Here is a 6201-nt window from a genome sequence, read left to right as displayed (position 1 = left end):
TCTCTCAGCCCTGAAGACATCGAGAAACTCTGCAATTCCCAATTTGGCCACCCCAGACCTCGAGCCACTCTCACCTTGTTGAGTGTTGGTCCAGGTGTATCCCTAGTGCATATTTTCCCCCCAAGCACTGTAATAGCACAATCTGCAGTGCTGGGAGTTCGGATGATCACTGCCGGGCCACCACCTCCTCCCTTGACCCTTGCCTGGCCTGGCTAATCAAAGCAGCCAGGCCGATAACAACAGAATGGGCCACAGCAATAATAAATGGGTCTTTCCTTGAGGGAAGATTTCCATCTGCCCCCAAGGAGACACTCATTGGGCCCACAAGAAAAAAACTGAATGTGGCGACAGACGAAATTGGCAATTATAGGCCCGTCGCCAATGTTTCTTTCATGAGCAAAGTGGTTGAGAGGGTGGTGGCTGATCAGCTTCAGGCCCACTTGGATGAAACAGATGCCCTGGATCCATTTCAGTCGGGCTTCAGGCTGCGCCACGGTACACAGATGGCATTGGTCGCCCTGTATGATGACCTGTTGAGGGAGGTTGACAGGGGTAAAATGTCTCTGTTGGTCCTTCTCGACATCTCAGCGGCCTTTGATACTGTCGACCATGGTATCCTCCTGGGGAGGCTCTCTGAGTTGAGAATTGGTGGCTCGGCATTCGCCTGGCTCCGTTCCTTCTTGGGGGACCGTCCCCAGAGAGTGCAGCTTGGGGAGAGTGTCTCGGCCCCATAGAGTCTCAATTGTGGGGTTCCACAGGGGTCGATTATCTCCCCAATGCTGTTTAATATCTATATGAGACCGCTGGGAGGGGTCATCAGGGGATGTGGCGCATTGTGTCATCAATATGCCGATGACACACAACTCTACATCTCCTTTTCACCAACTGCAGGTGATGCTGTTCTGTCCCTTCAGCGCTGCCTGGGGGCCGTACTGCAATGGATGCAGGAGAATGGGCTGAGGCTGTGTGTTTAGTCGTTTAGTCGTGTCCGACTCTTCGTGACCCCATGGACCACAGCACGCCAGGCCCTCCTGTCTTCTACTGCCTCCCGGAGTTGTGTCAGGTTCATGTTGGTTGCTTCACAGACACTGTCCAGCCATCTCATCCTCGGTCGTCCCCTTCTCCTCTTGCCGTCACACCTTCCTAACATCAGGGTTTTTTCCAAGGACTCTTTTCTTCTCATGAGATGGCCAAAGTACTGGAGCCTCAGCTTCAGGAACTGTCCTTCCAGTGAGCACTCAGGGTTGATTTCCTTTAGAACTGATAGGTTTGTTCTCCTTGCAGTCCAGGGGATTCTCAAGAGCCTCCTCCAGCACCACAATTCAAAGGCATCAATTCTTCGGCGGTCTGCTTTCTTTATGGTCCAGCTCTCACTTCCATACATCACGACAGGAAAAACCATAGCTTTGACTATTCGGACTTTTGTTGGCAAGGTGATGTCTCTGCTTTTCAAGATGCTGTCAAGATTTGTCATCGCTTTCCTCCCAAGAAGCAGGCGTCTTTTAATTTCGGGGCTGCTGTCTCCATCTGCAGTGATCATGGAGCCCAGGAAAATAAAATTTGACACTGCCTCCATATCTTCCCCTTCTATTTCCCAGGAGGTGATGGGACCAGTGGCCATGATCTTAGTTTTTTTGATGTTGAGTTTCAGACCGTTTTTTTCACTCTCCTCTTTCACTCTCATTACAAGGTTCTTCAATTCCTCCTCACTTTCTGCCATCAGAGTGGTATCATCTGCATATCGGAGGTTGTTGATATTTCTTCCGCTGAGGCTGAACCCGGACAAGACGGAAGTTCTGAGGGTGGGAGGCCCCGTGGCTGGTGGCTTGGGTGACTCTCTCACATTTGGGGGGGGGGTGACCCTGGCCACGAAGAGTGGACCCAACACTCACCATGGAAAAGCAGTTGGTGTCGGTAGTCCGCACCGCCTTTTTCCACCTATGGTGGATTGCCCGGCTGCGGGCCTATCTAGACACGGGGGCACTCACTACCTTGGTGCATACTCTCGTAATCTCAAGATTAGACCAATGTAACGCACTCTACGTGGGGCTGCCTTTGAGGCTGATGCTGAAACTTCAGGTGGTGCAGAATGCGGCGGCCAGGCTCCTTACTGGAGTGAGAAAATACCAACACATTTCTCCAACTCTGGACGCACTGCATTGGCTGCCCATTCGTTTCTGTGTTGTCTTCAAAGTCTTAATGCTTACTTATAAGGCCCTAAATGGTTTAGGACCTCGATATTTGGCGGAACGCCTGCTCCCACCAAGGTCTACCCAGATCACCTGTGCGAGTCAGGAGGTGAGGCTGAGGAGCCTGATGCCGAGAGAGGCCCAGAAGGAGAAGACATGAAACCGGGCCTTCTCGGCGGTGGCTCCTCGCCTATGGAACAACCTCCCTTCGGAGATTCGCACAGCACCTACTCTGGGAATCTTTAAAACCCATTTAAAAACATGGTTATACATCCAGGCCTTCCCTCCAGTCAATACCTGATTTCTTTCTATTTTCCTTTTTTTTTTCTTCTACTTTATTACAATTGTTATTGAATGACTATGCACATTCTTGAGTTTATTGTTTTATCCTATATTGTAAGCCACCTAGAGTGGATGAGTAGTCCAGATAGGTGGGATAGAAATAAATGAATGAATGAATGAATGAATGAATGAATGAATGAATGAATGAATGAATGAATGAATGAACGAACGAACGAACGAACGAACGAACGAACGAACGAACGAACGAATGAATGAATGACATCTTGTCAGTAAGCCAGAATGATCCATGGTGAATTCTGCGTTGTTGTTGTTTTTGTACACCTGGCCTTAAAGGTAGAAATGGATATTAAAAATGCAGCCTTGCAATGAGAAGAGAAGGAAACATATTTAGGTGCAAAAACAATGGAAGCATTTGATGCCATATGACATAACAACATTTTATAGTTTCCTTCCCACACCCCGTAGGCGTTAATTTAAAAGAGCAGTGAGATGCCCAGTGTAAGAATGCCACGCAATGCGTTTCCCTATTTACAAATTATCAGAAAGAAGAGGAGTAAATGTATGGTTACTGTTTTAACTTGTGTTTTTAGTAACATCAAGTTTCATCTAAACATTAAAGTCTGATAAGCAGGCATACTCTTGTTTTGTGTTGTATTATCTTTAGCCTTCAGTTGAAGATAAGTAGATTATCAGGAAATGAGTTCATTGAAACAAAGTGCATACCAAATGCCTCTACTGTGTGTCTACAGCCACCTTCTGGATTTCTAAATGTGAAATCAACATTCAAATAGGATTCTCTTTATTTAAATTAGACTTATTAGAAATTTAAAGCAGATGAAGACGCTTTCAATAAAATGAATAAATAATTAAGGCAAATCTGTATACTTGTCAGAAGTTCCATATTAAGAATTAGGAGAAGAGAGACAGCTTTCTGACAGTTCTGTCCCATTTTTTTTTAAATAAAGAAAGGTAAATTTAAAAGAGAGGGGGAGAGAGAGTGAGAGAAGCTTGATGTTCTTTTCAAGTTTGCTTGATCAAACCCCAAACCCCAAAATGGTGCCAGATAACTTCGCTGATAATAATCATAGCCTTTAATCACAGATAGTAATAAAAAAGCAATGCCTATTATTTATTTATTTATTTATTTATTTATTTATTTATTTATTTATTTATTTATTTATTTATAAAAGGTGAGGGTGGAGGAGAGACTTAAGATGTTCTGCCTGCAGTAGTTTTAAACATTGATCTGTTTTTTGAACTACAATAACAGATTGCATGTTAGAAACTGGTCAGTAAGCAATGCATTGTCAGCAAACTTAGACAATAATCCTTTGAGTGTTGTAGCACTGCAGCCGTTAATAACAGAGCTTGTTAGCTAAAAGCTGGCAAAGCCTCAAGTATTTAAGAGGATTACTGCTATAAACCACACACTCACTCACTCTCTCACACACACAAATTCAGTGCCATTGTCACAATTTGTGACAGAGCTGTTTTAAAAACTGGTTTCCATTTTGGTTATCCATGGTTTTGATTTTGTAATAACCATTTTATTGTTTGTTTCTATCTGTAAAGAATTTAGATACTTGGTTCTCCTTGAGTGCGAATGAAAATCGAAGAGTTAATTCAGTTTAAATTCATTGACAGTTCTTATTGGAGCTGATTTAGATAAATAGTTTATAGATATGCCCAACATGTTTTCCCATGGATGGCTTTGGCATTTCTAAGAATTTCACAAAATTAGAATAAAACTATTGTTCCAATTTGGACTGAGCTCACCAGGAAAACTCTGCCCAGTGCTGAGCACCACAATTTGACAAACAAGAATATATCCAAGAGGGTGTCTAAAGTCATAAAGTGTTGAAATGAAGCCCTGCAAAGAACAGTAGAAGGAGTTAATTCAGTTAATTCTTCAGCCATTTTCAAAAGTCTGAAGAATTGTCAGATGGAAGATGGAATAAGCTTGTATTTTGCAGCTCTAGATGTTAGGATCAAATCAGAAGGCAGATGAGGGACTAGAGATACAGTCTGTGTGGAATGCAATGCATTCTCCCTGAAAATGTAGGTTTGCTGCCTGGTTGTACTCTTTCATTCATCCCTGAGCCTTGATGCCCAGGTTTAGATGGTAGCCAGAAGCGCATTTGCACAGTTAAAAATAGTGTGCCAACTGCTCCTATTCCTCGGGGTGTCTGTTTTGGCTACAGTGACACATGCCTTAGTTACATCCTGCTTGGCTTATTGAAATGTGCTCTATGTGGAGCTACCTTTGAAGACATTTTGGAAATGTCAGCTGGTTCAAAATGCAGCAACCAGATATAGGGAGCATATAACACTGCCACTACAACAACTGGACTATGTCCCAGTCCCTTGCCAGGCTCAATTCAGAGTGCTGGTCATTACCTATCAAGTCTATACGGCTTGAGTCCAGGCTACATGAATTGCCATATCACCCCATATGAGCATTTTCAGGGCTTAAGATCATCAGAGGAAACCCTCCTCTTGGTCCCATTGCCAGCACAGGCAAGATTGACGGGGACATAGGAGTAAGCCTTTTATGTGGCTGTTCCTAGGCTATGAAATGCTCTCTCTTGGGGGGTCAGGTTGGCCCCCTCCCTTTCATCCTTCTGTTTTAATTATTTGATGTATTTTAATCAGTTTTATATGTAAATAGTTTTCAATGTATATCTTACTGTATTTTAATTCTATTCTTTTTAATACAGTGGTGCCTCACAAGATGATTGCCTCGTGGGACGATTAATCTGCAAGATGATGGGTTTTTGCAATCTCAGTGGTGCTTCGCAAGACGGTTTTTCCTATGGACGATTTTCGCAAGACGATGTTTGGGTCTACGCTTCACAAGACTTTTTTTTTTTGACCGATGTTTCGCAAGACGGTTTTTCCTTTGGACGATTTTTGCAAGACGATGTCTGGGTCTACGTTTCGCAAGACTTATTTTTTTTAGACCAATGTTTCGCAAGGTGGGTTTTTCCCCCATTGGAACACATTAAATAGATTTCAATGTATTCCAATGGGGAACTGTGTTTTGCAAGACTTTTTTTTTTTAGACTAATGGTTTGCAAGACTTTTTTCCCCCATTGGAGCACATTAAATAGATTTCAGTGCATTCCAATGGGGAACCGCATTTTGCAAGACGATGTTTTCGCAAGACAGCGATTTTCACAGAATGAATTAACATTGTCTTGCGAGGCACCACTGTACTGCGAGCCAGTTTGAGTCCCCATATTGGGAGAAAGCAGCCTATAAATAAGACAATAAATAATAAATAAATTATCAAGGGTCCTGTAACATGCAGGTATAGGGCAGTTTTGGACACCTTGTCTGCTATGAAACTTAAAAATACAGAGACTCAGACCATTGACCTCTCTAGTCTGTTATTATTCATAACTACAGTAATGGTTTCAGGGAGGATTCTTTCCTGTCTTTACCTGCAAATCCCTGCTATTCTCCAATTGTTTCTAATTCAGGCTCTAACCACACCTGATATTGCTTAGTTAGAGTTCTGAGTTCATATACAACCAGGTGAATTCAGGCTGATTGGGTGAAGATAGGCTCTCAGATTATAGCAGATGATGGCTAGCCTATATACATCCAGTCAATGGCCAAAACCATACAGACATTAGATATAAACCACATAAGACATTAGGTTGGGCTGCCTCAAAGAGCTGCTTGTGACTTTTCTGTTCTACAGGTA

The sequence above is a fragment of the Pogona vitticeps genome, chromosome 3, assembly GCF_051106095.1.
Source record: "Pogona vitticeps strain Pit_001003342236 chromosome 3, PviZW2.1, whole genome shotgun sequence".
In the NCBI taxonomy this organism is placed as follows: Eukaryota; Metazoa; Chordata; class Lepidosauria; order Squamata; family Agamidae; genus Pogona; species Pogona vitticeps.
Note: the sequence above shows the minus strand (reverse complement) of the source record.